Source organism: Phyllobates terribilis, unplaced genomic scaffold (assembly GCF_046119375.1).
Source record: "Phyllobates terribilis strain yellow unplaced genomic scaffold, ASM4611937v1 Scaffold_2__4_contigs__length_985480577, whole genome shotgun sequence".
In the NCBI taxonomy this organism is placed as follows: Eukaryota; Metazoa; Chordata; class Amphibia; order Anura; family Dendrobatidae; genus Phyllobates; species Phyllobates terribilis.
Window position 1 is genome coordinate 1,367,358 of NW_027362762.1, and position 23,714 is coordinate 1,391,071.

At 47.2% G+C, this 23,714-nt stretch overlaps 1 pseudogene; it reads right to left on the bottom strand.

Moving 5' to 3' along the window:
- LOC141242533 (sialidase-3-like) overlaps positions 1-22,066 on the bottom strand; it is a 41,264-nt pseudogene extending 19,198 nt beyond the window's left edge.
- Between the last annotated feature and the right edge of the window lie 1,648 nt (positions 22,067-23,714).

A 23,714-nucleotide genomic window follows, 5' to 3' on the forward strand; every position in this document is an offset into this window, starting at 1 on the left:
CTGATGAGCTGTGTATCTAAGCCCATCCTGTGTGATAATATCTGCTGAGCCATGTATCTAATCCTCTCCTGTTTGATACTGTCTGCTGAGCCGTGTATCTAATCCTCTCCTGTGTGATACTGTCTGCTGAGCCGTGTATCTAATCCTATCCTGTGTGATACTGTCTGCTGTGCCGTGTATCTAATCCTGTCCTGTGTGATACTGTCTGATGAGCCGTGTATCTAATCCTCTCCTGTGTGATACTATCTGCTGAGCCGTGTATCTAATCGCTTCCTGTGTGATACTGTCTGCTGAGCCGTGTATCTAATCGTTTCCTGTGTGATACTGTCTGCTGATCCTTGTATCTAATCCCTTCCTGTGTGATACTGTCTGATGAGCCGTGTATCTAATCCTCTCCTGTGTGATACTATCTGCTGAGCCGTGTATCTAATCGCTTCCTGTGTGATACTGTCTGCTGAGCCGTGTATCTAATCCTATCCTGTGTGATACTGTCTGCTGATCCTTGTATCTAATCCCTTCCTGTGTGATACTGTCTGCTGAGCCGTGTATCTAATCCCATCCTGTTTGATACTGTATGCTGAGCCGTGTATCTAATCCCTTCCTGTGCGATACTGTCTGCTGAGCCGTGTATCTAATCCCTTCCTGTGTGATACTATCTGCTGAGCAGTGTATCTAATCGCTTCCTGTGTGATACTGTCTGCTGAGCCGTGTATCTAATCCCTTCCTGTGTGATACTGTCTGCTGAGCCGTGTATCTAATCCCTTCCTGTGTGATACTGTCTGCTGATCCTTGTATCTAATCCCTTCCTGTGTGATACTGTCTGCTGAGCCTTGTATCTAATCGCTTCCTGTGTGATACTGTCTGCTGAGCCGTGTATCTAATCCTCTTCGGTGTGATACGGTCTGCTGAGCTGTGTATCTAATCCTCTTCTGTGTGATACTGTATGCTGAGCCGTGTATCTAATCCTATCCTGTGTGATACTGTCTGCTGAGCCGTGTATCTAATCCTATCCTGTGTGATACTGTGTGCTGAGCCGTGTATCAAATCCTATCCTGTGTGATACTGTGTGCTGAGCCGTGTATCAAATCCTATCCTGTGTGATACTGTCTGCTGAGCTGTGTATCTAATCCTTTCCTGTGTGATACTGTCTGCTGAGCCGTGTATCTAATCCTATCCTGTGTGATACTGTCTGCTGAGCCGTGTATCTAATCCTATCCTGTGTGATACTGTCTGCTGAGCCGTGTATCTAATCCTATCCTGTGTGATACCGTCTGCTGAGCTGTGTGTCTAATCCTCTTCTGTGTGATACTGTCTGCTGAGCCGTGTATCTAACCCTCTCCTGTGTGATACTGTCTACTGAGCCGTGTATCTAATCCTATCCTGTGTGATACTGTTTGCTGAGCCGTGTATCTAATCCTATCCTGTGTGATACCGTCTGCTGAGCTGTGTATCTAATCCTATCCTGTGTGATACCGTCTGCTGAGCCGTGTATCTAATCCTATCCTGTGTGATACTGTCTCCTGATCCGTGTATCTAATCCTATCCTGTGCGTTACCGTCTGCTGAGCCGTGTATCTAATCCTATCCTGTGTGATACTGTCTGCTGAGCCGTGTATCTAATCCTATCCTGTGTGATACCGTCTGCTGAGCCGTGTATCTAATCCTATCCTGTGTGATACTGTGTGCTGAGCCGTGTATCTAATCCTATCCTGTGTGATACCATCTGGTGAGCGTGTATCTAATCCTATCCTGTGTGATACTCTCTGCTGAGCTGTGTATCTAATCCTATCCTGTGTGATACTGTCTGCTGAGCGGTATCTAATCCTATCCTGTGTGATACTGGCTGCTGAGCCGTGTATCTAATCCTATCCTGTGTGATACTGACTGCTGAACCGTGTATCTAACCCTCTCCTGTGTGATACTGTCTGCTGAGCCGTGTATCTAACCCTCTCCTGTGTGATACTGTCTGCTGAGCCGTGTATCTAATCCTGTCCTGTGTGATACTGTCTGCTGAGCCGTGTATCTAATCCTGTCCTGTGTGATACTGTCTGCTGAGCCGTGTATCTAATCCTGTCCTGTGTGATACTGTCTGCTGAGCCGTGTATCTAATCCTGTCCTGTGTGATACTGTCTGCTGAGCCATGTATCTAATCCTGTCCTGTGTGATACTGTCTGCTGAGCCGTGTATCTAATCCTATCCTGTGTGATACTGTCTGCTGAGCCGTGTATCTAATCCTATCCTGTGTGATACTGTCTGCTGAGCCATGTATCTAATCCTATCCTGTGTGATACTGTCTGCTGAGCAGTGTATCTAATCCTATCCTGTGTGATACCGTCTGCTGAGCCGTGTATCTAATCCTATCCTGTGTGATACTGTCTGCTGAGCCGTGTATCTAATCCTCTCCTGTATGACACTGTCTGCTGAGCCGTGTATCTAATCCTATACTGTGTGATACTGTGTGCTGAGCCGTGTATCTAATCCTCTCCTGTGTGATACTGTGTGCTGAGCAGTGTATCTAATCCTATACTGTGTGATACTGTCTGCTGAGCCGTGTTTCTAATCCTATCCTGTGTGATACTGTCTGCTGTGCCGTGTATCTAACCCTCTCCTGTGTGATACTGTCTGCTGAGCCGTGTATCTAATCCTATCCTGTGTGATACTGTCTGCTGAGCTGTGTTTCTAATCCTATCCTGTGTGATACTGTCTGCTGAGCCGTGTATCTAATCCTATCCTGTGTGATACTGTCTGCTGAGCTGTGTATCTAATCCTATCCTGTGTGATACTGTCTGCTGAGCCGTGTATCTAGTCCTATCCTGTGTGATACTGTCTGCTGAGCCATGTATCTAATCCTATCCTGTGTGATACCGTCTGCTGACCCGTGTATCTAATCCTATCCTGTGTGATACTGTCTGCTGAGCTGTGTATCTAATCGTATCCTGTGTGATACTGTATGCTGAGCTGTGTATCTAATCCCATCCTGTGTGATACTGTCTGCTGAGCCGTGTATCTAATCCTATCCTGTGTGATACTGTCTGCTGAGCCGTGTATCTAATCCTGTCCTGTGTGATACTGTATGCTGAGCCGTGTATCTAATCCCATCCTGTGTGATACTGTCTGCTGAGCCGTGTATCTAATCCTATCCTGTGTGATACTGTCTGCTGAGCCGTGTATCTAATCCTCTCACGTGTGATACTGTCTTCTGAACTATGTATCTAATCCTATCCTGTGTGATACTGTCTGCTGAGCCGTGTATCTAATCCTCTCATGTGTGATACTGTCTTCTGAACTATGTATCTAATCCCATCCTGTGTGATACTGTCTGCTGAGCCGTGTATCTAATCCTATCCTGTGTGATACCGTCTGCTGAGCCGTGTATCTAATCCTATCCTGTGTGATACTGTGTGCTGAGCCGTGTATCTAATCCTATGCTGTATGATACTGTGTGCTGAGCCGTGTATCTAATCCTATCCTGTGTGATACTGTCTACTGAGCCGTGTATCTAATCCTCTCCTGTGTGATACTGTCTGCTGATCCATGTATCTAATCCTCTCCTGTGTGATACTGTCTTCTGAGCCATGTATCTAATCCTATCCTGTGTGATACTGTCTGCTGAGCCGTGTATCTAATCCTCTCCTGTGTGACACTGTCTGCTGAGCCGTGTATCTAATCCTATCCTGTGTGATACTGTCTGCTGAGCCATGTATCTAATCCTATCCTGTGTGATACTGTCTGCTGAGCCGTGTATCTAACCCTCTCCTGTGTGATACTATCTGCTGAGCCGTGTATCTAATCCTATCCTGTGTGATAATGTCTGCTGAGCTGTATCTAATCCTCTCCTGTGTGATACTGTCTGCTGAGCCGTGTATCTAACCCTCTCCTGTGTGATACTATCTGCTGAGCCGTGTATCTAATCCTATCCTGTGTGATACTGTCTGCTGAGCTGTGAATCTAATCCTCTCCTGTGTGATACTGTCTGCTGAACCGTGTATCTAACCCTCTCCTGTGTGATACTGTCTGCTGAGCCGTGTATCTAACCCTCTCCTGTGTGATACTGTCTGCTGAGCCGTGTATCTAATCCTATCCTGTGTGATACTGTCTGCTGAGCCGTGTATGTAATCCTATCCTGTGTGATACTGTCTGCTGAGACGTGTATCTAACCCTATGCTGTGTGATACTGTCTGCTGAGCCGTGTATCTAATCCTATCCTGTGTGATACCATCTGCTGAGCCGTGTATCTAATCCTATCCTCTGTAATACCGTCTGCTGAGCTGTGTATCTAATCCTATCCTGTGTCATACTGTGTGCTGAGCCGTGTATCTAATCCTATCCTGTGTGATACTGTCTGCTGAGCCGTGTATCTAATCCTATCCTGTGTGATACTGTCTGCTGAGCCGTGTATCTAATCCTATCCTGTGTGATACCGTCTGCTGAGCCGTGTATCTAATCCTATCCTGTGTGATACTGTCTGCTGAGCCGTGTATCTAATCCTATCCTGTGTGATACTGTCTGCTGAGCTGTGTATCTAATCCTCTCCTGTGTGATACTATCTGCTGAGCTGTGTATCTAATCCTCTCCTGTGTGATACTGTCTGCTGAGCCATGTATCTAATCCTATCCTGTGTGACACTGTCTGCTGAGCCGTGTATCTAATCCTATCCTTTGTGATACCGTCTGCTGAGCCGTGTATCTAATCCTATCCTGTGTGATACTGTCTGCTGAGCCGTGTATCTAATCCTATCCTGTGTGATACTGTCTGCTGAGCTGTGTATCTAACCCTCTCCTGTGTGATACTGTCTGCTGAGCCGTGTATCTAATCCTATCCTGTGTGATACCGTCTGCTGAGCCGTGTATCTAATCCTATCCTGTGTGATACTGTCTGCTGAGCCGTATATCTAATCCTATCCTGTGTGATACTGTCTGCTGAGCTGTGTATCTAATCCTATCCTGTGTGACACTGTCTGCTGAGCCGTGTATCTAATCCTATCCTTTGTGATACCGTCTGCTGAGCCGTGTATCTAATCCTATCCTGTGTGATACTGTCTGCTGAGCCGTGTATCTAATCCTATACTGTGTGATACTGTCTGCTGAGCTGTGTATCTAACCCTCTCCTGTGTGATACTGTCTGCTGAGCCGTGTATCTAATCCTATCCTGTGTGATACTGTGTGCTGAGCCGTATATCTAATCCTATCCTGTGTGATACTGTCTGCTGAGCCGTGTATCTAATCCTATTCTGTGTGATACTGTCTGCTGAGCCGTGTATCTAATCCTCTCCTGTGTGATACTGTCTGCTGAGACGTGTATCTAATCCCATCCTGTGTGATACTGTCTTCTGAGCCGCGTATCTAATCGCTTCCTGTGTGATACTGTGTGCTGAGCCTTGTATCTAATCGCTTCCTATGTGATACTGTCTGCTGAGCCGTGTATCTAATCCCATCCTGTTTGATACTGTATGCTGAGCTGTGTATCTAATCCTATCCTGTGTGATACCGCCTGCTGAGCTGTGTATCTAATCCTCTTCTGTGTGATACTGTCTGCTGAGCCGTGTATCTAATCCTCTCCTGTGTTATACTGTATGCTGAGCCGTGTATCTAATCCTATCCTGTGTGATACCGTCTGCTGAGCCATATATCTAATCCTGTCCTGTGTGATACTGTCTGCTGAGCTGTGTATCTAATCCTATCCTGTGTGATACTGTCTGCTGAGCTGTGTATCTAATCCTATCCTGTGTGATACTGTCTGCTGAGCCAAGTATCTAATCCTATCCTGTGTGATACTGTCTGCTGAGCTGTGTATCTAATCCTATCCTGTGTGATACTGTCTGCTGAGCCGTGTATCTAATTCTATCCTGTGTGATACTGTCTGCTGAGCCGTGTATCTAATCCTATCCTGTGTGATACTGTCTGCTGAGCCGTGTATCTAATCTTATCCTGTGTGATACTGTCTGCTGAGCCGGGTATCTAATCCTATCCTGTGTGATACTGTTTGCTGAGCCGTGTATCTAATCGTCTCCTGTGTGATACTGTCTGCTGAGCCGTGTATCTGATCCTGCCCTGTGTCATACTGTCTGCTGAGCCGTGTATCTAATCCATTCCTGTGTGAAACTGTCTGCTGAGCCGTGTATCTAATCCTATCCTGTGTGATACTGTCTGCTGAGCCGTGTATCTAATCCTATTTTGTGTGATAATGTCTGCTGAGCCGTGTATCTAATCCTCTCCTGTGTGATACTATCTGCTGAGCTGTGTATCTAATCCTATCCTGTGCGATACTGTCTGTTGAGCTGTGTATCTAATCCTCTCCTGTGTGATACTATCTGCTGAGCTGTGTATCTAATCCTATGCTGTGTGATACCGTCTGCTGAGCTGTGTATCTAATCCTATGCTGTGCGATACTGTCTGCTGAGCCGTGTATCTAATCCTATCCTGTGCGATACTGTCTGCAGAGCCGTGTATCTAATCCTATGCTGTGTGATACTGTCTGCTGAGCCGTGTATCTAATCCTATCCTGTGTGATACTATCTGCTGGGCCGTGTACCTAATCCTATCCTGTGTGATACTCTCTGCTGAGCCGTGTATCTAATCCTATCCTGTGTGATAACGTCTGCTGAGCCGTGTATCTAATCCTATCCTGTATGATACTATCTGCTGCTCAGTGTATCTAATCCTCTCCTGTGTGATACCGTCTCCTGAGCCGTGAATCTAATCCTATCCTGTGTGATACTGTGTGCTGAGCCGTGTATCTAATCCTATCCTGTGTGATACTGTCTGCTGAGCCGTGTATCTAATCCTATTCTGTGTGATACTGTCTGCTGAGCCGTGCATCTAATCCTCTCCTGTGTGATACTGTCTGCTGAGCTGTGTATCTAATCCCATCCTGTGTGATACTGTCTGCTGAGACGTGTATCTAATCCCATCCTGTGTGATACTGTCTGCTGAGCCGTGCATCTAATCCTCTCCTGTGTGATACTGTCTGCTGTGCCGTGTATCTAATCCTGTCCTGTGTGATACTGTCTGCTGAGCCGTGTATCTAATCCTCTCCTGTGTGATACTATCTGCTGAGCCGTGTATCTAATCGCTTCCTGTGTGATACTGTCTGCTGAGCCGTGTATCTAATCGTTTCCTGTGTGATACTGTCTGCTGAGCCGTGTATCTAATCCCTTCCTGTGTGATACTGTCTGCTGATCCTTGTATCTAATCCCTTCCTGTGTGATACTATCTGCTGAGCCGTGTATCTAATCGCTTCCTGTGTGATACTGTCTGCTGAGCCGTGTATCTAATCCTCTCCTGTGTGATACTGTCTGCTGAGCCGTGTATCTAATCCTGTCCTGTGTGATACTGTCTGCTGAGCCATGTATCTAATCCTATCCTGTGTGATACTGTCTGCTGAGCCGTGTATCTAATCCTATCCTGTGTGATACTGTCTGCTGAGCCGTGTATCTAATCCTATCCTATGTGATACTGTCTGCTGAGCTGTGTATCTAATCCTATCTTGTGTGATACTGTCTGCTGAGCTGTGTATCTAATCCTATCCTATGTGATACTGTCTGCTGAGCCGTGTATCTAATCCTATCCTGTGTGATACTGTCTGCTGAGCCATGTATCTAATCCTGTCCTGTGTGATACTGTCTGCTGAGCTGTGTATCTAATCCTATCCTATGTGATACTGTCTGCTGAGCCATGTATCTAATCCTGTCCTGTGTGATACTGTCTGCTGAGCCATGTATCTAATCCTGTCCTGTGTGATACTGTCTGCTGAGCTGTGTATCTAATCCTGTCCTGTGTGATACTGTCTGCTGAGCCGTGTATCTAATCCTATCCTGTGTGATACTGTCTGCTGAGCCATGTATCTAATCCTGTCCTGTGTGATACTGTCTGCTGAGCCGTGTATCTAATCCTGTCCTGTGTGATACTGTCTGCTGAGCTGTGTATCTAATCCTATCCTATGTGATACTGTCTGCTGAGCCGTGTATCTAATCCTGTCCTGTGTGATACTGTCTGCTCAGCCGTGTATCTAATCCTATCCTGTGTGATACTGTCTGCTGAGCTGTGTATCTAATCCTCTCCTGTGTGATACTGTCTGCTGAGCTGTGTATCTAATCCTGTCCTGTGTGATACTGTCTGCTGAGCTGTGTATCTAATCCTGTCCTGTGTGATACTGTCTGCTGAGCCGTGTATCTAATCCTCTCCTGTGTGATACTGTCTGCTGAGCTGTTTATCTAATCCTATCCTGTGTGATACTGTCTGCTGAGCTGTGTATCTAATCCTCTCCTGTGTGATACTGTCTGCTGAGCTGTTTATCTAATCCTGTCCTGTGTGATACTGTCTGCTGAGCTGTGTATCTAATCCTCTCCTGTGTGATACTGTCTGCTGAGCTGTGTATCTAATCCTGTCCTGTGTGATACTGTCTGCTGAGCTGTGTATCTAATCCTGTCCTGTGTGATACTGTCTGCTGAGCCGTGTATCTAATCCTATCCTGTGTGATACTGTCTGCTGAGCTGTGTATCTAATCCTCTCCTCTGTGATACTGTCTGCTGAGCTGTGTATCTAATCCTGTCCTGTGTGATACTGTCTGCTGAGTCGTGTATCTAATCCTATCCTGTGTGACACTGTCTACTGAGCCGTGTATCTAATCCTCTCCTGTGTGATACTGTCTACTGAGCCGTGTATCTAATCCTATCCTGTGTGATACTGTCTGCTGAGCTGTGTATCTAATCCTATCCTGTGTGATACTGTCTGCTGAGCTGTGTATCTAATCCTATCCTGTGTGATACTGTCTGCTGAGCTGTGTATCTAATCCTTTCCTGTGTGATACTGTCTGCTGAGCTGTGTATCTAATCCTATCCTGTGTGATACTTTCTGCTGAGCTGTGTATCTAATCCTGTCCTGTGTCATACTGTCTGCTGAGCCGGGTATCTAATCCTATCTTGTGTGATACTGTCTGCTGAGCCGTGTATCTAATCCTATCCTGTGTGATACTGTCTGCTGAGTCATGTATCTAATCCTCTCCTGTGTGATACTTTCTGCTGAGCTGTGTATCTAATCCTGTCCTGTGTCATACTGTCTGCTGAGCCGTGTATCTAATCCTATCTTGTGTAATACTGTCTGCTGAGCCGTGTATCTAATCCTATCCTGTGTGATACTGTCTGCTGAGCCGTGTATCTAATCCTATCCTGTGTGATACTGTCTGCTGAGTCATGTATCTAATCCTCTCCTGTGTGATACTATCTGCTGAGCTGTGTATCTAATCCTATGCTGTGTGATACTGTCTGCTGAGCCGTGTATCTAATCCTATGCTGTGTGATACTGTCTGCTGAGCTGTGTATCTAATCCTCTCCTGTGCGATCCTGTCTGCTGAGCTGTGTATCTAATTCTGTCCTTTGTGATACTGTCTGCTGAGCCGTGTATCTAATCCTCTCCTGTGTGATACTGTCTGCTGAGCCGTGTATCTAATCCTCTTCTGTGTGATACTGTCTGCTTAGCTGTGTATCTAATCCTCTTCTGTGTGATACCGTCTGCTGAGCGGTGTATCTAATCCTATCCTGTGTGATACCGTCTGCTGAGCAGTGTATCTAATCCTATCCTGTGTGATACTGTCTGCTGAGCCGTGTATCTAATCCTATCCTGTGATACTGTCTGCTGAGCCGTGTATCTAATCCTATCCTGTGTGATACCGTCTGCTGAGCCGTGTATCTAACCCTCTCCTGTGTGATACTGTCTGCTGAGCCGTGTATCTAATCCTCTCCTGTGTGATACTGTCTAGTGAGCCGTGTATCTAATCCTATCCTGTGTGATACTGTCTGCTGAGCCGTGTATCTAATCCTATCCTGTGTGAAACTAACTGCTGAGCCGTGTATCTAATCCTGTCCTGTGTGATACTGTCTGCTGAGCCGTGTATCTAATCCTATCCTGTGTGATACTGTCTACTGAGCCGTGTATATAACCCTCTCCTGTGTGATACTGTCTGCTGAGCCGTGTATCTAATCCTATCCTGTGTGAAACTAACTGCTGAGCTGTGTATCTAATCCTATCCTGTGTGATACTGTCTGCTGAGCCGTGTATCTAACCCTCTCATGTGTTATATCGTCTGCTGAGCCGTGTATCTAATCCTATCCTGTGTGATACCGTCTGCTGAGCCATGTATCTAATCCTATGCTGTCTGATACTGTCTGCTGAGCCGTGTATCTAATCCTATCCTGTGTGATACTAACTGCTGAGACGTGTATCTAATCCTCTCCTATGTGATACCGTCTGCTGAGCCGTGTATCTAATCCCATCCCGTGTGATACTGTCTGCTGAGCTGTGTATCTAATCCTATCCTGTGTGATACTGTCTGCTGAGCTGTGTATCTAATCCTATGCTGTGTGATACTGTCTGCTGAGCCGTGTATCTAATCCTCTCCTGTGTGATACAGTCTGCTGAGCCGTGTATCTAATCCTCTCCTGTGTGATACTAACTGCTGAGCCGTGTATCTAATCCTCTCCTGTGTGATACTAACTGCTGAGCCGTGTATCTAATCCTCTCCTATGTGATACCGTCTGCTGAGCCGTGTATCTAATCCTCTCCTATGTGATACCGTCTGTTGAGCCGTGTATCTAATCCTATCCTGTGTGATACTATCTGCTGAGCCGTGTATCTAATCCTATCCTGTGTGATACTGTATGCTGAGCCATGTATCTAATCATATCCTATGTGATACTAACTGCTTAGCCGTGTATCTAATCCCTTCCTGTGTGATACTGTCTGGTGAGCCGTGTATCTAATCCTATCCTGTGTGATACTGTCTGCTGAGCCTTGTATCTAATCCCTTCCTGTGTGATACTGTCTGCTGAGCTGTGTATCTAATCCTCTTCTGTGTGATACTGTCTGCTGAGCCATGTATCTAATCCTGTCCTGTGTGATACTGTCTGCTGAGCCGTGTATCTAATCCTTTCCTGTGTGATACTGTCTGCTGAGCCGGGTATCTAATCCTATCCTGTGTGATACTGTCTGCTGAGCCGTGTATCTAATCCTCTCCTGTGTGATACTATCTGCTGAGCTGTGTATCTAATCCTATCCTGTGTGATACTGTCTGCTGAGCCGTGTATCTAATCCTATGCTGTGCGATACTGTCTGCTGAGCCGTGTATCTAATCCTATGCTGTGTGATACTGTCTGCTGAGCCGTGTATCTAATCCTATGCTGTGCGATACTATCTGCTGAGCTGTGTATCTAATCCTATCCTGTGTGATACTGTCTGCTGAGCAGTGTATCTAATCCTATCCTGTGTGATACTGTCTGCTGAGCCGTGTATCTAATCCTATGCTGTGCGATACTATCTGCTGAGCTGTGTATCTAATCCTATCCTGTGTGATACTGTCTGCTGAGCCGTGTATCTAATCCTATGCTGTGTGATACTGTCTGCTGAGCTGTGTATCTAATCCTCTTCTGTGTGATACTGTCTGCTGAGCCGTGTATCTAATCCTATGCTTTGTGACACCGTCTGCTGAGCTGTGTATCTAATCCTGTCCTGTGTGATACTGTCTGCTGAGCCGTGTATCTAATCCTATCGTGTGTGATACTGTCTGCTGAGCCGTGTATCTAATCCTATCCTGTGTGATACTGTCTGCTGAGCCGTGTATCTAATCCTATCCTATGTGATACTGTCTGCTGAGCTGTGTATCTAATCCTATCTTGTGTGATACTGTCTGCTGAGCTGTGTATCTAATCCTATCCTATGTGATACTGTCTGCTGAGCCGTGTATCTAATCCTATCCTGTGTGATACTGTCTGCTGAGCCATGTATCTAATCCTGTCCTGTGTGATACTGTCTGCTGAGCCGTGTATCTAATCCTATCCTGTGTGATAATGTCTGCTGAGCCATGTATCTAATCCTGTCCTGTGTGATACTGTCTGCTGAGCTGTGTATCTAATCCTATCCTATGTGATACTGTCTGCTGAGCCATGTATCTAATCCTGTCCTGTGTGATACTGTCTGCTGAGCCGTGTATCTAATCCTATCCTGTGTGATAATGTCTGCTGAGCCGTGTATCTAACCCTCTCCTGTGTGATACTATCTGCTGAGCTGTGTATCTAATCCTATGCTGTGTGATACCGTCTGCTGAGCCGTGTATCTAATCCTATGCTGTGCGATACTGTCTGCTGAGCCGTGTATCTAATCCTATTCTGTGTGATACTGTCTGCTGAGCCGTGTATCTAATCCTATGCTTTGTGACACCGTCTGCTGAGCTGTGTATCTAATCCTGTCCTGTGTGATACTGTCTGCTGAGCCGTGTATCTAATCCTCTCCTGTGTGATACTGTCTGCTGAGCCGTGTATCTAATCCTATCCTATGTGATACTGTCTGCTGAGCTGTGTATCTAATCCTATCTTGTGTGATACTGTCTGCTGAGCTGTGTATCTAATCCTATCCTATGTGATACTGTCTGCTGAGCCGTGTATCTAATCCTATCCTGTGTGATACTGTCTGCTGAGCCATGTATCTAATCCTGTCCTGTGTGATACTGTCTGCTGAGCCGTGTATCTAATCCTATCCTGTGTGATACTGTGTGCTGAGCCGGGTATCTAATCCTATCCTGTGTGATACTGTCTGCTGAGCCGTGTATCTAATCCTATCCTATGTGATACTGTCTGCTGAGCTGTGTATCTAATCCTATCTTGTGTGATACTGTCTGCTGAGCTGTGTATCTAATCCTATCCTATGTGATACTGTCTGCTGAGCCGTGTATCTAATCCTATCCTGTGTGATACTGTCTGCTGAGCCATGTATCTAATCCTGTCCTGTGTGATACTGTCTGCTGAGCCGTGTATCTAATCCTATCCTGTGTGATAATGTCTGCTGAGCCGTGTATCTAATCCTGTCCTGTGTGATACTGTCTGCTGAGCTGTGTATCTAATCCTATCCTGTGTGATACTGTCTGCTGAGCCATGTATCTAATCCTGTCCTGTGTGATACTGTCTGCTGAGCCGTGTATCTAATCCTATCCTGTGTGATAATGTCTGCTGAGCCATGTATCTAATCCTGTCCTGTGTGATACTGTCTGCTGAGCAGTGTATCTAATCCTATCCTGTGTGATACTGTCTGCTGAGCTGTGTATCTAATCCTCTCCTGTGTGATACTGTCTGCTGAGCCGTGTATCTAATCCTGTCCTGTGTGATACTGTCTGCTGAGCTGTGTATCTAATCCTGTCCTGTGTGATACTGTCTGCTGAGCCGTGTATCTAATCCTCTCCTGTGTGATACCGTCTGCTGAGCCGTGTATCTAATCCTCTCCTGTGTGATACTGTCTGCTGAGCTGTGTATCTAATCCTGTCCTGTGTGATACTGTCTGCTGAGCTGTGTATCTAATCCTGTCCTGTGTGATACTGTCTGCTGAGCTGTGTATCTAATCCTGTCCTGTGTGATACTGTCTGCTGAGCCGTGTATCTAATCCTATCCTGTGTGATACTGTCTGCTGAGCCATGTATCTAATCCTGTCCTGTGTGATACTGTCTGCTGAGCCGTGTATCTAATCCTATCCTGTGTGACACTGTCTACTGAGCCGTGTATCTAATCCTCTCCTGTGTGATACTGTCTGCTGAGCTGTGTATCTAATCCTGTCCTGTGTGATACTGTCTGCTGAGCTGTGTATCTAATCCTGTCCTGTGTGATACTGTCTGCTGAGCCGGGTATCTAATCCTATCTTGTGTGATACTGTCTGCTGAGCTGTGTATCTAATCCTGTCCTGTGTGATACTGTCTGCTGAGCTGTGTATCTAATCCTGTCCTGTGTGATACTGTCTGCTGAGCTGTGTATCTAATCCTGTCCTGTGTGATACTGTCTGCTGAGCCGTGTATCTAATCCTATCCTGTGTGATACTGTCTGCTGAGCTGTGTATCTAATCCTGTCCTGTGTGATACTGTCTGCTGAGCCGTGTATCTAATCCTATCCTGTGTGACACTGTCTACTGAGCCGTGTATCTAATCCTCTCCTGTGTGATACTGTCTGCTGAGCTGTGTATCTAATCCTGTCCTGTGTGATACTGTCTGCTGAGCTGTGTATCTAATCCTGTCCTGTGTGATACTGTCTGCTGAGCTGTGTATCTAATCCTATCCTGTGTGACACTGTCTACTGAGCCGTGTATCTAATCCTCTCCTGTGTGATACTGTCTGCTGAGCTGTGTATCTAATCCTATCCTGTGTGATACTTTCTGCTGAGCTGTGTATCTAATCCTGTCCTGTGTGATACTGTCTGCTGAGCCGGGTATCTAATCCTATCTTGTGTGATACTGTCTGCTGAGCCGTGTATCTAATCACATCCTGTGTGATACTGTCTGCTGAGCCGTGTATCTAATCCTATCCTGTGTTATACTGTCTGCTGAGCCGTGTATCTAATCCTATCCTGTGTGATACTATCTGCTGAGCTGTGTATCTAATCCTATGCTGTGTGATACCGTCTGCTGAGCTGTGTATCTAATCATATGCTGTGTGATACTGTCTGCTGAGCCTTGTATCTAATCCTCTCCTGTCTGATACTGTCTGCTGAGCCGTGTATCTAACCCTATCCTGTGTGATACAGTCTGCTGAGCCGTGTATCTAATCCTCTCCTGTGTGATACTAACTGCTGAGCCGTGTATCTAATCCTCTCCTATGTGATACTGTCTGCTGAGCCGTGTATCTAATCCTCTCCTGTGTGATACTGTCTGCTGAGCCGTGTATCTAATCCTATCCTGTATGATACTGTCTGCTGAGCTGTGTATCTAATATTATCCTGTGTGATACTTACTGCTTAGCCTTGTATCTAATCCCTTCCTGTGTGATACTGTCTGCTGAGCCATGTATCTAATCCTATCCTGTGTGATACTTACTGCTTAGCCTTGTATCTAATCCCTTCCTGTGTGATACTGTCTGGTGAGCCGTGTATCTAATCCTATCCTGTGTGATACTGTCTGCTGAGCCGTGTATCTAATCCTATGCTATGTGATACTGTCTGCTGAGCCGTGTATCTAATCCTATCCTGTGTGATACTGTCTGCTGAGCCGTGTATCTAATCCTATCCTGTGTGATACTTACTGCTTAGCCTTGTATCTAATCCCTTCCTGTGTGATACTGTCTGGTGAGCCATGTATCTAATCCTATCCTGTGTGATACTGTCTGCTGAGCCGTGTATCTAATCCTCTCCTGTCTGATATTGTCTGCTGAGCCGTGTATCTAATCCTATCCTGTGTGATACAGTCTGCTGAGCCGTGTATCTAATCCTCTCCTGTGTGATACTAACTGCTGAGCCGTGTATCTAATCCTCTCTTGTGTGATACCGTTTGCTGAGCCGTGTATCTAATCCTATGCTGTGAGATACTGTCTGCTGAGCCGTGTATCTAATCCTCTCCTATGTGATACTGTCTGCTGAGCCATGTATCTAATCCTCTCCTGTGTGATACAGTCTGCTGAGCCGTGTATCTAATCCTCTCCTATGTGATACTGTCTGCTGAGCCATGTATCTAATCCTATCCTGTGTGATACTATCTGCTGAGCCGTGTATCTAATCCTATCCTGTGTGATACTGTATGCTGAGCCATGTATCTAATCATATCCTGTGTGATACTAACTGCTTAGCCGTGTATCTAATCCTCTCCTGTGTGATACTGTCTGCTGAGCTTTGTATCTAATCCCTTCCTGTGTGATACTGTTTGCTGAGCCGTGTATCTAATCCTCTTCGGTGTGATACGGTCTGCTGAGCTGTGTATCTAATCCTCTTCTGTGTGATACTGTCTGCTGAGCCATGTATCTAATCCTGTCCTGTGTGATACTGTCTGCTGAGCCGGGTATCTAATCCTATCCTGTGTGATACTGTCTGCTGAGCCATGTATCTAATCCTGTCCTGTGTGATACTGTCTGCTGAGCCGTGTATCTAATCCTCTTCTGTGTGATACTAACTGCTGAGCCGTGTATCTAATCCTCTCCTATGTGATACTGTCTGCTGAGCCGTGTATCTAATCCTATCCTGTGTGATACTGTCTGCTGAGCTGTGTATCTAATCCTATCCTGTGTGATACTGTATGCTGAGCCATGTATCTAATCCTATCCTGTGTGATACTATCTGCTGAGCCGTGTATCTAATCCTGCCCTGTGTGATACTGTATGCTGAGCCGTGTATCTAATCCTGTCCTGTGTGATATTGTATGTTGAGGCGTGTTTCTAATCTTATTCTGTGTGATACTGTCTGCTGAGCCGTGTATCTAACCCTTTCATGTGTGATACTGTCTGCTGAGCCGTGTATCTAACCCTATCCTGTGTGATACTGTCTGCTGAGCCGTGTATCTAACCCTCTCCTGTGTGATACTGTCTGCTGAGCCGTGTATCTAATCCTATCCTGTGTGATACTGTCTGCTGAGCCGTGTATCTAATCCTATGCTGTGTGATACTGTCTGCTGAGCCGTGTATCTAATCCTGTCCTGTGTGATACTGTCTGCTGAGCCGTGTATCTAATCCTATCCTGTGTGATACTGTCTGCTGAGCCGTGTATCTAATCCTATGCTGTGTGATACTGTCTGCTGAGCCGTGTATCTAATCCTCTTCTGTGTGATACTAACTGCTGAGCCGTGTATCTAATCCTCTCCTATGTGATACTGTCTGCTGAGCCGTGTATCTAATCCTATCCTGTGTGATACTGTCTGCTGAGCTGTGTATCTAATCCTATCCTGTGTGATACTGTCTGCTGAGCCGTGTATCTAATCATATGCTGTGATACTATCTGCTGAGCCGTGTATCTAATCCTATGCTGTGTGATACTGTCTGCTGAGCTGTGTATCTAATCATATGCTGTGATACTATCTGCTGAGCTGTGTATCTAATCCTATGCTGTGTGATACTGTCTGCTGAGCCATGTATCTAATCCTATGCTGTGATACTATCTGCTGAGCCATGTATCTAATCCTATGCTGTGTGATACTGTCTGCTGAGCCGTGTATCTAATCATATGCTGTGATACTATCTGCTGAGCTGTGTATCTAATCCTATGCTGTGTGATACTGTCTGCTGAGCTTTGTATCTAATCCAATGCTGTGATACTATCTGCTAAGCCGTGTATCTAATCATATGCTGTGATACTATCTGCTGAGCCGTGTATCTAATCCTATGCTGTGATACTGTCTGCTGAGCCGTGTATCTAACCATATGCTGTGATACTATCTGCTGAGCCGTGTATCTAATCCTATGCTGTGATACTGTCTGCTGAGCCGTGTATCTAATCCTATGCTGTGTGATACCATCTGCTGAGCCGTGTATCTAATCCTATGCTGTGATACTGTCTGCTGAGCCGTGTATCTAATCCTATGCTGTGATACTGTCTGCTGAGCGGTGTATCTAATCCTATGCTGTGTGATACTGTCTGCTGAGCTGTGTATCTAATCCTATGCTGTGTGATACCATCTGCTGAGCTGTATCTAATCCTATCCTGTGTGATACTGTCTGCTGAGCCGTGTATCTAATCCTATCCTGTGTGATACTGTCTGCTGAGCTGTGTATCTAATCCTATCCTGTGTGATACCATCTGCTGAGCCGTGTATCTAATCCTATGCTGTGTGATACCATATGATAATTCCTGTTAATTATGAGTTGTCATTTATATATTATTCAGTGTTTTTTGTAGGAGGTGAGAAATCTTACAATCATCTTTATGATACAGAAATATTCTCCACAATTTCAATGTCTTTTTGTTATTTTATTGTGGTTATATCTTCTTTTTACCCTCGATAATATTTTTACTTTATTTTATTAATTCTTTTTATATTTTTTATGTTTATTTTATTGTGGTGTTTTTGTGATTTTTTTTTTTTTTTACAGAAATAGAGAAACACATCTCGTCTGATAAAATGATCACAGGACCCCAGAGTTTTGCTCCTTAGATTTATTGACTGATGTCTCCGGCCGCATTATGTTGGATTCACTATGGTTTTCGTCCATCTGAAAGCGTTGAGGGGCTTGAGTAGTGGCGTGGATGCGGGGGGACATCGTCTTCACTCCTTGCGTCCTCTGACTTTACACTGCATGCCGGCGACGTCTGCGTCTGTGACCTGAGAGGAGAATAAGGTGAGCACACGACTGTCCGCGCCTCTGCCTTGTCGCGAATACATACTATTACCTGTCCTGCGGCCGGAATGGTGTTTCAGGGGGCTCACTTTACACTGCATGCCGGCGACGTCTGTGACCTGAGAGGAGAATAAGGTGAGCACACGACTGTCCACGCCTCTGCCTTATCGTGAATACATACTATTACCTGTCCTGCGGCCGGCATGGTGTTTCAGGGGGCTCACTTTACACTGCATGCAGGCGACGTCTGCGTCTGTGGCCTGAGAGGAGAATAAGGTGAGCACACGACTGTCCGCGCCTCTGCCTTATCGTGAATACATACTATTACCTGTCCTGCGGCCGGCATGGTGTTTCAGGGGGCTCACTTTACACTGCATGCAGGCGACGTCTGCGTCTGTGGCCTGAGAGGAGAATAAGGTGAGCACACGACTGTCCGTGCCTCTGCCTTATCGTGAATACATACTATTACCTGTCCTGAGGCCGGCATGGTGTTTCAGGGGGCTCACTTTACACTGCATACAGGCGACGTCTGCGTCTGTGGCCTGAGAGGAGAATAAGGTGAGCACACGACTGTCCGCGCCTCTGTCTTATCGTGAATACATACTATTACCTGTCCTGCGGCCGGCATGGTGTTTCAGGGGGCTCACTTAACGCTGCATGCCGGCGACGTCTGCGTCTGTGACCTCAGAGGAGAATAAGGTGAGCACACGACTGTCCGCGCCTCTGTCTTATCGTGAATACATACTATTACCTGTCCTGCGGCCGGCATGGTGTTTCAGGGGGCTCACTTTACACTGCATGCCGGCGACGTCTGCGTCTGTGACCTGAGAGGAGAAGAAGGTGAGCACACGACTGTCCGCGCCTCTGTCTTATCATGAATACATACTATTACCTGTCCTGCGGCCGGCATGGTGTTTCAGGGGGCTCACTTTACACTGCATGCCGGCGACGTCTGCGTCTGTGACCTGAGAGGAGAATAAGGTGAGCACACGACTGTCCGCGCCTCTGTCTTATCGCGAATACATACTATTACCTGTCCTGCAGCCGGCATGGTGTTTCAGGGGGCTCACTTTACACTGCATGCCGGCGACGTCTGCGTCTGTGACCTAGGAGGAGAATAAGGTGAGCTCACGACTGTCCGCGCCTCTGCCTTATCGTGAATACATACTATTACCTGTCCTGCGGCCGGCATGGTGTTTCAGGGGGCTCACTTTACACTGCATGCCGGCGACGTTTGCGTCTGTGACCTGAGAGGAGAATAAGGTGAGCACACGACTGTCCGCGCCTCTGTCTTATCGCGAATACATACTATTACCTGTCCTGCGGCCGGCATGGTGTTTCAGGGGGCTCACTTTACACTGCATGCCGGCGACGTCTGCGTCTGTGACCTAGGAGGAGAATAAGGTGAGCTCACGACTGTCCGCGCCTCTGCCTTATCGTGAATACATACTATTACCTGTCCTGCGGCCGGCATGGTGTTTCAGGGGGCTCACTTTACACTGCATGCCGGCGACGTCTGCGTCTGTGACCTGAGAGGAGAATAAGGTGAGCACACGACTGTCCGCGCCTCTGCCTTATCGTGAATACATACTATTACCTGTCCTGCGGCCGGCATAGTGTTTCAGGGGGCTCACTTTACACTGCATGCCGGCGACGTCTGCGTCTGTGACCTGAGAGGAGAATAAGGTGAGCACACGACTGTCCGCGCCTCTGCCTTATCGTGAATACATACTATTACCTGTCCTGCGGCCGGCATGGTGTTTCAGGGGGATCACTTTACACTGCATGCAGGCGACGTCTGCGTCTGTGACCTGAGAGGAGAATAAGGTGAGCACACGACTATCCGCGCCTCTGCCTTATCGTGAGTATACTATTACCTGCCCTGAGGCCGGCATGGTGTTTCAGGGGGCTCACTTTACTCTGCATGCCGGCGACGTCTGGGCCTGTGACCTGAGAGTAGAATAAGGTGACCACACGACTGTCCGCGCCTCTGCCTTATCGTGAATACATACTATTACCTGTCCTGAGGCTGGCATGGTGTTTCAGGGGGCTCACTTTACACTGCATGCCAGCGACGTCTGCGTCTGTGACCTGAGAAGAGAATAAGTTGAGCACACGACTGTCCACGCCTCTGCCTTATCGTGAATACATACTATTACCTGTCCTGCGGCCGGCATGGTGTTTCAGGGGGCTCACTTTACACTGCATTCCGGCGACGTCTGCGTCTGTGACCTGAGAGGAGAATAAGGTGAGCACACGACTGTCCGCGCCTCTGCCTTATCGTGAATACATACTATTACCTGTCCTGCGGCCGACATGGTGTTTCAGGGGGCTCACTTTACACTGCATGCCGGCGACGTCTGCGTCTGTCACCTGGGAGGAGAATAAGGTGAGCACACGACTGTCCGCGCCTCTGCCTTATCATGAATACATACTATTACCTGTACTGCGGCCGGCATGGTGTTTCAGGGGGCTCACTTTACTCTGCATGACGGCGACGTCTGCGTCTGTGACCTGAGAGGAGAATAAGGTGAGCACACGACTGTCCGCGCCTCTGCCTTATCGTGAATACATACTATTACCAGTCCTGAGGCCGGCATGGTGCTTCAGGGGGCTCACTTTACACTGTATGCCGGCGACGTCTGAGTCTGTGACCTGAGAGGAGAATAAGGTGAGCACATAACTGTCCGCGCCTCTGCCTTATCTTGAATACATACTATTACCTGTCCTGCGGCCGGCATGGTGTTTCAGGGGACTCACTTTACACTGCATTCCGGCGACGTCTGCGTCTGTGACCTGGGAGGAGAATAAGGTGAGCACACGACTGTCCGCGCCTCTGCCTTATCGTGAAAACATACTATTACCTGTCCTGCGGCCGACATGGTGTTTCAGGGGGCTCACTTTACACTGCATGCCAGCGACGTCTGCGTCTGTGACCTGGGAGGAGAATAAGGAGAGTACACGACTGTCCGCGCTTCTGCCTTATCGTGAATACATACTATTACCTGTCCTGCGGCCGGCATGGTGTTTCAGGGGGCTCAATTTACACTGCATGCCGGCGACATCTGCGTCTGTGACCTGAGAGGAGAATAAGGTGAGCACACGACTGTCCGCGCCTCTGCCTTATCGTGAATACATACTATTACATGTCCTGCGGCCGGCATGGTGTTTCAGGGGGCTCACTTTACACTGCATGCCAGCAACGTCTGCGTCTGTGACCTGGGAGGAGAATAAGGTGAGCACACGACTGTCCGCGCCTCTGCCTTATCGCGAATACATATTATTACCTGTCCTGCGGCCGGCATGGTGTTTCAGGGGGCTCACTTTACACTGCATGCCGGCGACATCTGCGTCTGTGACCTGGGAGGAGAATAAGGTGAGCACACGACTGTCCGCGCCTCTGCCTTATCGCGAATACATACTATTACCTGTGCTGCGACCGGCATGGTGTTTCAGGGGGCTCACTTTACACTACACGCCGGCGACGTCTGCGTCTGTGACCTGAGAGGAGAATAAGGTGAGCACACGACTGTCCGTGCCTCTGACTTATCGTGAGTACATACTATTACCTGTCCTGAGGCCGGCATGGTGTTTCAGGGCGCTCACTTTACTCTGCATGCCGGCAATGTCTGCGTCTGTGACCTGAGAGGAGAATAAGGTGAGCACACGACTGTCCGCGCCTCTGCCTTATCGCGAATACATACTATTACCTGTCCTGCGGCCGGCATGGTGTTTCAGGGGGCTCACTTTACTCTGCATGCCGGCAACGTCTGCGTCTGTGACCTGAGAGGAGAATAAGGTGAGCTCACGACTGTCCGCACCTCTGCCTTACCGTGAATACATACTATTACCTGTCCTGTGGCCGGCATGGTGTTTCAGGGGGCTCACTTTACTCTGCATGCCGGCGACGTCTGTGTCTGTGACCTGAGAGGAGAATAAGGTGAGCACACGACTGTCCGCGCCTCTGCCTTATCGTGAATACATACTATTACCTGTTCTGCGGCTGGCATGGTGTTTCAGGGGGCTCACTTTACACTGCATGCCGGTGACGTCTGCGTCTGTGACCTGAGAGGAGAATAAGGTGAGTACATGACTGTCCGCGCCTCTGCCTTATCGCGAATACATACTATTACCTGTCCTGCGGCCGTCATGGTGTTTCAGGGGGCTCACTTTACACTGCATGCCGGCGAAGTCTGCGTCTGTGACCTGAGAGGAGAATAAGTTGAGCAGACGACTGTCCGCGGCTCTACCTTATCGCGAATACATACTATTACCTGTCCTGCGGCCGGCATGGTGTTTCAGGGGGCTCCTCCTTGTTCTGCGTCGCCTCCTACAGTACAGACCAAAAGTTTGGACACACCTTCTCATTTAAAGATTTTTCTGTAATAACATGACTATGAAAATTGTACATTCACACTGAAGGCATCAAAACTATGAATTACCACATGTGGAATTATATACTTAACAAAAAAGTGCGAAACAACTGAAAATATGTGTTATATTCTAGGTTCTTCAAAGTAGCCACCTTTTGCTTTGATGACTGCTTTGCACACTCTTGGCATTCTCTTGATGAGCTTCAAGAGGTAGTCACCGGAAATGGTTTTCACTTCACAGGTGTGCCCTGTCAGGTTTAATAAGTGGGATTTCTTGCCTTATAAATGGGGTTGGGACAATCAGTTGTGTTGTGCAAAAGTCAGGTGGATACACAGCTTATAGTCCTACTGAATAGACTGTTAGAATTTGGATTATGGCAAGAAAAAAAGCAGCTAAGTAAAGAAAAATGAGTGGTCATCATTACTTTAAGAAATTAAGGTCAGTCAGTCCGAAAAATTGGGAAAATGTTGAAAGTGTCCCCAAGTGCAGTTGCAAAAACCATCAAGCGCTACAAAGAAACTGGCTCACATGAGGACCGCCCCAGGAAAGGAAGACCAAGAGTCACCTCTGCTTCTGAGGAAAAGTTTATCCGAGTCACCAGCCTCAGAAATCGCAGGTCAACAGCAGCTCAGATTAGAGACCAGGTCAATGCCACACAGAGTTCTAGTAGCAGACACATCTCTACAACAACTGTTAAGAGGAGACTTTGTGCCGCAGGCCTTCATGGTAAAATAGCTGCTAGGAAACCACTGCTAAGGACAGGCAACAAGCAGAAGAGACTTGTTTGGGCTAAAGAACACAAGGAATGGACATTAGACCAGTGGAAATCTGTGCTTTGGTCTGATGAGTCCAAATTTGAGATCTTTGGTTCCAACCACCGTGTCTTTGTGCGACGCAGAAAAGGTGAACGGATGGACTCTACATGCCTGGTTCCCACCGTGAAGCATGGAGGAGGAGGTGTGATGGTGTGGGGGTGCTTTGCTGGTGACACTTTTGGGGGATTTATTCAAAATTGAAGTCATACTGAACCAGCATGGCTACCACAGCATCTTGCAGCGGCATGCTATTCCATCCGGTTTGCGTTTAGTTGGACCATCATTTATTTTTCAACAGGACAATGACCCCAAACTCACCTCCAGGCTGTGTAAGGGCTATTTGACCAATGAGGAGAGTGATGGGGGGCTACGCCAGATGACCTGGCCTCCACAGTCACCAGACCTGAACCCAATCGAGATGGTTTGGGGTGAGCTGGACCGCAGAGTGAAGGCAAAAGGGCCAACAAGT